This window comes from Stegodyphus dumicola, chromosome 11, assembly GCF_044657685.1.
Source record: "Stegodyphus dumicola isolate Sdum_Otavi_A_Nest chromosome 11, ASM4465768v1".
Taxonomy (NCBI): Eukaryota; Metazoa; Arthropoda; class Arachnida; order Araneae; family Eresidae; genus Stegodyphus; species Stegodyphus dumicola.
This window is the reverse complement of record NC_140778.1, coordinates 92,619,880-92,632,814: the sequence shown is the minus strand read 5'-3', so window position 1 is coordinate 92,632,814 and position 12,935 is coordinate 92,619,880. Positions and strand designations below refer to the sequence as shown.

The 12,935-nt window shown below is 30.9% G+C and overlaps 1 long non-coding RNA gene across 2 annotated transcripts in view; it reads right to left on the bottom strand.

The window, feature by feature from the left end:
• Nucleotides 1-9,699, bottom strand: part of LOC118189797 (uncharacterized) — a 46,928-nt gene extending 37,229 nt beyond the window's left edge. Inside the window, exon 1 of one of the 2 annotated variants that reach the window (XR_015043847.1) lies at nt 9,638-9,699. This is a non-coding gene — a long non-coding RNA (uncharacterized LOC118189797). The remainder of the gene's footprint in view (nt 1-9,637) is intronic. The other variant, XR_015043846.1, reaches the window with a different exon arrangement.
• Nucleotides 9,700-12,935: the final 3,236 nt, after the last annotated feature.

Below are 12,935 nucleotides of genomic sequence, written 5' to 3'. Positions count from 1 at the left end.
GAAATAAATATTACAATAATAACATTAATTAGTAATTAAAATAATAAAAAATTACTCATTAAAATACTTAATAATTAACATAATTAAAAATAGTGATTAAAATAATGAATAATTAAAGTAACACAATAATTAGCAACTGAAATATAGAATACTTATGAGTAAAATTTAATAAAAATGTAAAAACAAATAAAAATTAAAATAATTTTTAAATTTATGATGACTAATTAAGTAATAAAGTAAAATACCAGATCTTGTCTTATTGGCTTAGTATCGTTTCATCCTTCCTCATTTCATCCCCAGCTCGAAAAAGTGTTATTTCGTTTGCTGCCTTCCCCCATCAATTCCCTCTTTCCCGTTTTATCCGCTGTTTGAAAAATAGGTGTTTACGATAAGGCGAACGACTCTTTACTTCATTTAAAATGGTTTAGAAGAGATGACTGTTTCTACTTCGACTTTTGATTTTTTAATACTAGTTAATATTTTATGCAGACAAATTATATTGAGCAGAATAATGAATTTCAGACGTGTTCAAAAGGTGTGTATCTGAATATAATAACATTTTTGTTATACAGTATCCATTTTTTTTTTAATTTCACACATTTCTAAAGCAACAGAAGTACGGTATAACTATTTTGGCACACACAACAAAAACATATATAAATAAGATTAATGTTACATTCCTTATTAAAAGTAATGGGTCCTCTTTAAATGCAACCATTCATGCTTTTAGAGGATTTTACATGTGGTGGTCTTAAAAAAGTGATGTTCACTACCAATGTTTGTTTATGTTCCCAAAAATAGAGATCTCTTAAGAAGTGACCTCTTAGAGATGTCGTAAATAGATGATTAGATATGATCATTTTCCGATAGATAATGGAATTAATGTAATTTAATGTCAATAACTCGAGGAAGCAAGTTCAAATACGGTGCAACAAAAATACAGAAGTATTTTAAATGACGAAAATATCCATATTTTGTCAATGTCAGATTTTAAAAAGAATTAATTTTGGAAAAATTATGAAATCTAGCTTTTAATGTCGTCTTCTGGTTTCTATATTTATATCTGGCGAAGTTTTATACTCGTTATGAAAAAATAAAAATACAAGAAGTTTGAGTTCCGTAGGACAAAGATTGACCGGGAAATTTAGTTTCAAAATTTGCAATGTTTGATACCATTTGTAACTTGCCTTCGGGTATCGCTTAATTGAGTTAGAATAATTCGAGGAAATAAGTTTAAATGAAGTGCAGAAAAAATAAGCATAATTTAATTAGTCGTAGAAGGAAGTCATGCAGAATCCATATCAAATTTTCACTTTTTTATAATGACCATAAAACCTTTCCAAATACAAATACAGAAACTGGGATACCGCATTAAAGATTAACTTTCGTTATTTGTCCGTTATTCGCTATTTCGTTCGCTGCTTCCCCCATTCCCTTCATCAGAACCGCTAATGACGAAAGGGTGAATTTTCCTCGATTCATCCCCTTTCTAAAAACTCCTTGTTGAGACTGTTATTTGTTGAGACAAGGAATGCTATATTATAAACGTCAACTTGCTTTTTACACATAACAATAGGATCGATAAAAACATTCGCACATGTACAGGTTAAGTACGAATTAAGAAAGAACTTAAAAGAAATTTAGAAATCTTTAAAAGGTAAGGAAATTTTTATGTTACTTTATTAGAGATAATAGTGAAGCATTAAATAATTCAATCAGTGTTATTTCATAATGCTAAGAGTATACCTTTATTCATTTAAGAAATGGCCCACCAGCGGTCGAGCGGTAAAATCGCTGAACACTGGTAGTTCCGACTTGAGTTCGATCTCAGGCGAACGGGCTGGCTTCATGGGTGTTTTCGTGGTTTTTTTCCCGTACGAGCTTGCAAGCCAGCTTACCATGTACCATGCAAGCCAGCTTACCATGTACCATACGAGCCAGCTTTCCTAAGAAAGTGCTCTACGAAGGCGTTCTTCCTCTTAGGCACATACCCCCAATGTGTTTTGTCATAATCAACTAAACCAAATCATTTAGGAAATATATCAGTTGATCACTGCTCAGTGTACATCTGCTGTTTGCTTACAAAAACACCTTGTAAAGACATTTCCACTATTTTGCTAATAATTCTGGAAGGCTCATAAAATCCGAAATTATGTTACACTAACTAACAGAGAACTTAAGTCTGCTTAATACAACAAAAATCTGCTTAACTTGCTTTCGTATTTTTGGGAAACGTAAGTATATGCAGAAATAAATATTAAAATCTATCACGTATATTTGTAAGGATGTAAAACATACTGTTTTGGTTCACGATAATGATAAATATGCATCATGTTACGACAGTTTTAAAAGATCACAAATAAGTATGCATATGCTAGACTTCTAACAAAATTTCTTTTGCAGTATGAATATGCATTTTTTATTATATGAGTCGTAAAGTTCAGTATTCGTCATTTTTAGATTCTAGGTATATGACAATTTTTTTTTTTTTTAAATTTTCGTTTTGTTTTTAAAAATTAATTTACTTTATAGCTTTTCTTCAATTTATTATAAAGGAATAGGAGTTTAAATTTTGATTATATATAATATGATATAAATTCATCATTCCTTAATAATATTTTATGTATAGCAGAAAAATTATTATTAATGTTTCAAATTTTAATTTTTTTTAATGATTTGTCTTACATTTGTTGTATATTTGTCGAATGTATAGCTAAATATTTCAATTATACACAATAAAGATTATGCTGAAAACAATTCAGCTGGCATGACAGCTAATTGCGAAAGAAAAATTAGAGTCTTATTGCTGTTAACTCTTAGTAGAAGCAGCCATTTTTAAACTGACGTTAAAATAAATTTCTTCTATGGTCTATTAGAAAATAACTATACTGAATCATTTATTGACGACTTCTAATAGGTCGCTTTCTGAAAGAGACCTGCATTTTTGAGAACACAAACATACGTTGATATTGAACATCACTTTTTTAAGATGCCAGAGCAAATGCACAGAGCTCCAAAAATATTCTAAAAGCATAGACGGTCACGTTTAAAAAGGCTGGATATTAATGTTCATTATACATTTGTCACATTTTTACTTTCTTTCAAAACAGCGATACTGTGGTTCAATTGCTTTAGAACTATGTGAAACTAATAAAATGGGCCCTATGTTATAAAAAACTAATTATATTCAGCTACACACCTTTTGAACATGTTTTAAATCCATTATTATAATCAGAATACTTTGTGTACAGAAAATATTGAAGCAATATAAAAATCAAAAGCTGATTGAGATTAAAGTAGTAAGAGTCATATCGTCTAACCCATTTTAATTGAAGTAAACAGGTGCTTACTTCATCGTAAAGTGAACACCTGTTTTTCCAACAGCGAATGAAACAAAAAAGGAGCCCACCAGAGCTCGAGCGGTAAAGTCGCTGAACACTAATAGTTCGGTCCGGGGTTCAATTCCCGGCTAACGGCTAGCTGCACAGGCTTTTCGTGATTTTCCCCGTGTGTAACTTGCATATGAGTCAGTTCCCTTTAAAAAATACTCCACTAAGGCCTCCCTCCCCGTAGGCAATAGCCCTAGTGTGCTTTGCCGTAACCGAATAAACCGAAACCGAAAAAAAAAAAAGGGAATTGGTGGTGGAGGGCAGCGACGAAACGTCGTTTTAGAAGAATGGGCTACATAACAAAATTTCTATCTATATTCTGGTAAACACTACATTATTTTCTCAGCAAAAGCCTAAATTTAGTTAATGCTCGGCTTAGTTCTTAAATTGCAATTTCAAGCACAGCCCCAAACAAGACGATGTCTGGTATTTTATTTCATTACTTAGTTATTCATCATTAATTTAAAAATTAATTACATTTTCATTTGTCTTTAATTTTTTTTGAATTATAGTAATAATCATTTAATATTCTAGTTGCTAATTATTTTATTATTGTAATAGTTATTTTATTTATTTTTTACTTTTATTTATTTATTTAATCATCTTTCCTGATGGCCTTCCATAGAGCTCCAGCACCTCTAATTTTAAAAATTAAGTCCTGACTACAACCGATGATTGCAAAAATAAAAGTCAAGTAACTTATTTAGTGATAATTAAATAAAATAAAAGCCAAAGCTTTTTCGCCTTACTTGGTTTTTATTTTATATATATATATATGTGTGTGAGTGTGTGTACTTTACATTTAATTATAAGGACATATATATATGTACCTTACGTTTAATTATAATTTATTTGATATATATATACATATTTACGTTTGGTAGTATTACCGATTGCAATAAAAAGGGAGGTGCACATCTAGATGTTATAACGGACCCATATACAAAATTTCAACGTTCTACAACTAATCGTTTTTGAGTTATGCGAATTGCATACATACGTACTTACACATCACGAAAAAACTCCCTTTCAAGTATCAACTTAGAGTCATAATCATTAGTCATAAGTATCAGCTTAGAGTAAATGGGATTACATTTAACAATCAGTTTTTTTTTTTTTTTTTTTTTTTTTTTGAAGAAAAAAAAAAAAAAAAAAAAAAAAAAAAAAAGAGAGAGAGAGAGAGAGAGTCCTTCATTGTGTTCGTACGTACAGACTTCACCCAAAAAAATAATTCACATGGATTCCGTACTCGCCAAAAATGGATATTTCCGTTAAAATATGATACCCAAAAGTTTTCTCGATTACAATACTTACTACCATTTTATTTGGTACAAAGAAGTAAAGAACCTATATTAACCTACATATTCTTATATAAACAATACCTAAGTGCAGTATGTAAATATTTCAAATCAATAAAATCTCACTATGGCACGCTCAAGGGGGGGGGATCATCTAAATTTTCAAATTACAAACATAAATCTTAATGTAAAAAGCAAATACAAAATAACGCTTCACGCTATCAAAATTGCTCATCTTCTTAAATATCAACAACTAAATAGTATTTCAACTAAAACACATAATGTAAACAAGAGTTTGCCCGATTCCCCAAACAATTCAAAATTATCTATGAAAAATATGAGCGCATTGTGACTCAACCGTATCATTCGTATTCGAACAGCAACCGCATCTTTCGTATTCGCATAGAAACCGCATCATTCGTATTCGTATAGCAACCGCATCATTCGGACTCGAATAAACCGCATCGTACGACAGATGCCAGTAACCCGAACAGATGCGAGTAACGAAATGAATTTGTGAGTACCGAATCGGTATTTCGAGTCAACCGATGTACCCGTTACTCAGTAACGAATATATGCGGTTTGCTCCAGCTCTAGCTGTCATAGGTAGTTTGCTGTTCCGTCTGCTCCTTAACCACAAAATATTTCGTATTATACTTCATTATACTGTTATGCAGGGCTGTCTCTGTAAAGCACGCGACGTTGGCGGCTCGATGATACATATCCCAGAATGGGCACATGATGCTGTAAAGTCTGGACGGGAATGTGGGCGGAGTCAGAGATGTAAAGAGGGAGGTGCCAGCTGGAACCTATAAGAGATAGACTAACCCAGTGTGCGGGGCGCGCATCACCTACAAGTCGGCAGAAGAGTAAGGACTATCTGGTTTACTTTAACACTGAAAACCTATGGCGTTTATACCACATAACTCTTTTAATCATTAAATGTGATACTTTGTATATCGCATTAAAGCACTTTTTACTGCATTTCACGCATGTTTTTCACGCGTAGTTCTTGTACAAACATCTTTACTTTGGCAAAACGGTAAAAACTCTAAGCACAAAATTTATGAACTTAATTTCGCGTAAAAATAAAGTAAAATTAAATAAGATTGATAGTACCTGATGCTTCGAAATAAATAGGGTAAAATTAAACAAGATCTGATTTTTTTTTAATTTAATAAATATTTTCAGGCAGTGATTTTCAAAACTATAATAACATTACAAAACGATTATTTATTATATCATCATTAATTTATTAACATTAAAGTGGATTATTTATTTTAGTAATTTATAAAATTTGGAGCATAAAATTTTCTGAGTGTAATGAAGGGGAAAAAAAAGATAAAATCTAGAAGTACTCAGATTTTATATTACGCCCAAAAGGAACCTTTTTTTAAAGTTTTGTGTGTTACCTATATTTATTGAATATCGTGTTCTTCGCCCGTAAACCACATACGTTTGAAAACAGCATATCTTTAGAATTTCCGCACTGGAGATAAAAATGTTATTTTCGTACAGTCGTACATTGCTCGCTTTGAAGTCGTTGAGTTTGTTAATAAAAAATTGGTTAAAGTTTTACAAAATATGAAATAGATTATAACAAATTCGAAATTCGACCGTCCAGATGCCCATGTTCTGGTGGAGGATTACATTATTCAAAGTTTGATGGCTCTAGATACTGTCCTTTTGTCACAGTGCGAGAACCATGCATATATTCATGCTGATTCTTCATTATTTAATTTCTTTAAATATAATACAGGGCGCTAATATTTGGTAACAACAATTTGCAAGGAGACACGGACATTTATAGTGAAACAGGGTAAAATGCCGCTTCGAGCTAATAAATTAAATTAACAGTAAATAAAAATCTTATGCAGAACTAAAATTAAATTTTAAAAATAATCACTATAAAATACAAAAAAGCAAAATTAATTATTACGGTTAAATACAATTTTAATATTAGAATTAAATGTATAAAAACTAAGATGCCAAAAGTGTTTATCACTATGATGTATTATGAAATATAATTGAAATAATATTCCTTTATAGAAATTGTTCTATAATACTCATCTAGAATTTTACAAAAGCAACACAATTTAGAATTTTAAACAAAACTTTCAAAAATTCGTTTTGGAATATTTTAATATTTTTTACTTATTTACACCAATAAAAAGCATAAAAATTGCTTGTTTGAAATTTTCTATTAGTTCAGATTTAAAATATTATTTTCTAAAAGAAGTATTTACAAATTTCCTTACAGCATAGGAAAAGCTAAAAAAATATCCAGCCCTGAAATCATGCAATATTTCAGGGCTGGATATTTTTTTGGAACGTTAATTATGCTTGATAAATATGCTAAATTTTTAAAAATCAATCTCGATTTCAAAAATGATAATATGTAGAAATTCTAATTTGTGAAATGAGGCGCTACAACTAGCTTTTTCTTGACTATTATACACGCTGCAATAGGCAAGAAATGTTAAATTTCTGCAAGTCGTCCCTACTCCTACGGATGCGATCAAGGTGACAGCCGTGAACGCCTCAGACGAGGGAAAAAACCCATTTGGGTTAGTCTATTTCTTATAAGGTCCATGTCTTAAAAGCAATAAAATCACAAATTTATTATACAAACCTGTGTGACGTCAATTCAAAATACAATGTCAGATTGTCGTAATTTGTGCGAAATTTCGGAGGTTGTTTACACAGGGATTTTTTCAGACTTCTCCTTTGACCAGCACGTGTTCTTCAGATAGAAAGAAAATTAGTAGTCTGAAGAAAGAGAAGTTCTTTGTTCTATAGAATTGTCCAGAACCTTTGATTTCTCGGAATAGGAATCTTTCTATTTCCTAATGCTAATTTAGAGAATTTGAATAAAACTGAAAATTCTTTGAATTATCCACAACCGTTTAAAAATATATATATTAAATACATAGTAAACATACATATTAAGTATCTATTAAATATATTATATATTAGGTACATTATTTGGTTTTAAAATCCATTGCATTTACGAATCGAAACCTGCTCTCGAAAAATTTATGTAAAAATAGTGATTCCAAATTGAAGGAATTAAAATAATTTTAAAGTTAAATAAGAAAATTGTTAAGTGTTCCATTTTGGATCGCGTGCCAACTTCCCTCAGTTTTCTTAAAGGCTACTCGAAAATTATCTGTTTGGAAAAGTTATCAGATATGAATGCTTATTTTGATAGATGGTAATCATCCGACTATTATATATTTCCTTGAGAGATCGTTTGCTTGTATGATTTCATGATCGAGAGGTATTCAATTTTCATATTTTTATAATATTCTTTACTTGACTTGATTTATAGTGTCCAAAATGTACAGATAATTTAGTCTGATACGAAAATTCGATCTTCAATTTGTTCATTGACTTCTGAGAAGCATTCATTGATGTTTAACGATATCCCTTTAGTATTATGAGCAACATTATTATAGTCTTTAATGTAACTTTTTACTTTTCTCTAGAAAAATGTATAATTCTTTCCATTAACATGTAATATTATCTTCACGCATTACAAAGAAGTTAGGGATCAATATTGAAAAACTAGCTTGTTGGCACGCCTGATGATTTGAGAGAAACGAAACAGAAATATTATAAGTATTTCCCACTGACATATCAAAAGAATTAGATTGTTTGCTGTTTGAAATTCTCCAAAGATTCTTGGAAACGGACACTCCATTTTGTGATGATTTTATTGAACACACCTCCAGCGTAAGATATTACTTTAAAAGCTAAGATTAAGAAACGTAAATTGTTATATAATGTTAGTTTAGAACAAAAAAGGGATTTCAGATTTTTAAGTATGAATGTAGATTAAATTTCTGTTGAATCAAATTTTCCATTTTCATGGACAGGACATGAATTTCTAGTTATACCTTTTGATTTCTAAGCTCCGTCATTATCATAGACGAACATAGACTGATTTGTCTATAACACTTGTAACTCACAAATCAAAACTAGACTTTCACACTTGATGTTGAGCCAATTTCATTAATCAATTTAATAAATTTGTAACAAAGGATAGAAAAGAAACCACGTTAGTAAAGCTAGCAAGATAAATTCATAAGATGAATGATTTCGATATAAAAGCAAAATCAAGAAATATAAAAAAGGATATCAAATTATGCAGCAGGACAGCAGGTCCAAAATCGCAGCGACGTTTTATTCCGTTTAAGATGATGCGAAATATTTTGTGGTGAAGATTAAGCGAAAGAGCAATCCAGCTACGACAGCAGGTAATAAAAATTGGAGATATGCAATGCTATCCAAACTCACCGCTCTGCCGTCAAATCACAACGCAGTTTCATTTAATTAAAAAAATATGCTTAAAATTTGAATTAAGTTATACTTCAATTTTTTTATCTATTTATACCAGATTAATGTGTAGAATAATTCCCAGGCAGCATGCATTGAAAAATGATTGGCAGGTGTTTCACATTAAAATATCTAAATTATCAGAGAAACGTAAATTAGAAAATTTTAGTAAAAGTAGAATTTTTATATTTTTGGAAGGTAAATAAATAAAAAAGTATAACTTTTTTTAGCAATTTTATAGTCCTGTGAATCTTCAAGAACATTCCTGAATGAACTGTAGTCTGGTTTTATTCGAGACCTAAATTAATTTTCCGTAAAATCTGATAAATTGACAAAATAAAGAACGTTTATGTTCTTTGTTCAAACTGTATTTTGTTTTCGTTGGAAGAACTCCTTCTGCCTAACGTAGACGTTCATGAAAAAAAATCTCTATATAAATAATCTTGGAGCCTTCTGAGAAATTCTCCCATTCCGACATTATGCTTTCCACCGCCGCCGGCCTTTAAAATCGAGCGAGACACATAGTAGAGAAAATCAGCAAGAACGACAAACAGTCCACCTACGGAACCATGCAATACAAATAAACACGTGTACAACGTACTACATACTCACCGCTTCGCCATAAAATGGAAATGCAGCGTAATGTAACAAAACTTCACAGAATCGTCTGCTTTGCGTGTATTATTTTTCCTATTATTTACATCAGATAGGCGTAGAGAAACACTGGTAGGTAGAAATTTCTAACTCAGTCTTTATTTGCAATGCTCACCTTCCGAATTTATTTAACACTGAAAATTCATAGAATTAACCAAAACTTTTAATATATATATATATATATATATTAAGTGCTACATATACATTAAGCATATAATAGAAATATTATATATTAAGCACATTGTTTGTATTTAAAATCCAATGCGTCTTTGGATTCTTGGTCTTGAAAAATCTATGTAAAAATAGCGATTAGAGTATTTAATGGTATTATTACTTTACTCCCAAAGGATGTATAATGCGTTTCATTCGCGTGTAATATTTTGTCCACCCATCAATATTGAAAAATTTAATGAAAAGTAGTAGGTCACAACTTGTTGGCACGCCTGATGATTTGAACGAAACTGTACTGAAATTTTCCAAGTATTTACATAAGTATTCGATTGTTTGCTGTTTGGAAATTCTCCAAAGTGTCTTGGAAACGGACACTCCTTTTTGAGATCAGTTTGTTGAACACACCTCCCGAGAAAGGTATTACCTAAAAAGTTAAGAGTAAGAAGCCTAAATAGTTATATAATGTTAATTTAGAACCTTGAAAAGGGATTCTAGATGCTTAAATAAGATTGTAGTTAAAATTTCTGTGGAATTAAATTTAGCATTTTCGAGGACAAAACATGAATTTGAAGTTACACCTTTTCATTTCTAAGCTCCGCCTTCTCACTGACATTGACGGATTTGCTCATAGCACTTGCTACCGACAAGTCTAAAATTGCCTAAATATTCAAACTTAATGTTAAGACGATTTGATTAATCACTTCCATAAGTTTGTAACAAAGGGTAGAAAAGAAAACAAACTACTAAAAGTAAACGCAGAATAGGCTGCATCAACAAAGTTCAGTAGGAGGAGCTGTGTGACGTCCATAAATGGGTGGGACTAAGGTTATGACGTCACAATGTAGTCATGGTAGTCTGGCATTTCCACTACGTGTACTTTCTATTTTCTCTTTAAAATAACAATAATAAATTGTTTATTATTGTAAATTAATATCAAATTTTTACTTTTGATTTACGTTTATAACATTTAAGCTTAGGCGTTACTCATAATAAGTATAATAAATTGTTGATATTTAAAATTACCATGATACAGTGAGCGAGTTCTACCAATTATTAAAACGATAAACAACGTCGCAGTTTCTAATACTTGTAGAGCTTCAATGTTTTCAAAGATTTTTATTAAAACATTTATACAAATAAAAAAAAAATTAAATTCATATTGTGGAACATTTCAATTTTCTCATTTTTACAAATTACCTTCTTGCTACGTAACGACATAATTCCTTACATACCAATAATTAGACAATTTTCATTATTTTCTAAAAATTTTAAACTTTACATTTAATAAAAAATAGAATATTTTTTATTGCATATGAACATCATTACACAGCTTTCATATCAGTTTCTAAAATTCCTAAATCACGCCATATTCTGTGTAGGCATACTAGAATTCTACGCATTAATAAATAAAAAAATATAATTTCTCAGAATGAAAGAAAATAATATAATAAAATAAATACTACAATCTTGGAACACAAAGCAATGCTTCACATACGCACACACCACATATTATCAATGAAGTCATATTATCAAGTGCAATTACCATACCAAACACTACGTATTAAAATATGAGGTAAACGTTACTTCAAGGGTTAAGTTTACAGTTTTGCTACTGTTGAGTAGATCGTCGGGCTATCGATATATATCGTAAGTCGGAAAGTGTTATAAACATATCAAAACCAAAAAATTAAAAATACAATTTAAATGAAAAATGACGTCTTAAATATAATTCACAATTAAAACAACAATACAAATTTTAAATACACAAACGATATGTTAAACATTGCACATAAATAAAGTTACATTACTGCTCGGCATCACACACAACCTCGTTTTCCCTTTTGCACAACGATCCGTATTCACTTGAAAAACATCAAAGAATTCCACAAACTCGGTGTCCATGTGCTCATCCATCTAATATTAATCTCCATAATTTTAACGAAAAATCAGAGTATGGGAGTATAATGCATTATGAATACACAATCATAAACTTGAAATAACTATTTATGAAACTATTCCATTTATTTGGGTTTTATGAATGCCAGCAGAAAACAACATTTTCCTGCCAAACAGTCTAGTTCTGAGACTGAATGTAGACACAAGAAGTCAAATCCGGAGAACAGGAAGAATGATTTTCACTTAACGAAAAATCAGAGAATTGCTCAAACTCGGCATTTCGCACCACATTGACTTTGCCTATGTGCACATCGATCTATTTTCACTTTAAAAAAATCCCAGAGTTGCATAAAATCGGCATCGCGCACAACCTCGGCATTGCGCACAACATTGGCTTTGCCCATGTGCACATCGATCTATTTTCACTTAAAAAAAAATCCCAGAATTGCACAAACTCGGCATCGCGCACAGCATTGGCTTTGCCCATGTGCAATTCGATCAATTTTCACTTTAAAAAAAATCTCAGAGTTGCACAAGCTCGGCATTGCGCACCACTCAAAATCGTCTATACGTCTCAAAACCGTCTCTCTAGTAGTTTCATATTTGTTCCACAAACTGGACATTTATACGATATTGCAATCAAACTTTTCTCCATACACCACTCAATAACGCTCTTTTTGCCTCTTCGTTCCAACTGATTATAAAAATCCAGATTCAAATACTCATCCATTCTGCAGTAAGAACCGATTTTGACACACTCATCAATAATCAAAACATACTTTAAGCAAAAGAATTCTTTTCTGTATTTTCAGAAGTTACGGCTATAATTTTTAACTCATGCATTCAATATTTTCAATCGTTTGGTAATGATCGTTTTCAATCCTTTGGTATCTTAATAACATATTTGTCAGAGATAATTCGTTGCGTTAAATGCTAACACTACCACACACCACACAAAAGTAGATTTATAATTAAAAAAAATATCTCGCGCAGAAACCTACCATTTCAACTCAGTTAAAACTTCATTTAAGTTTTCTTTAAATACGAAGCTATAGCATACTTATAACTTGTTTTTAAGGAGAGGCGTAACCAATATTACGTCATAAAAAGGCGTGTCCGAGCATAAGAGAAGTAAACACAGCATCGACTGATGCAGCCTATTCTGCGATTTAGCCAAAGTAAAATTGCT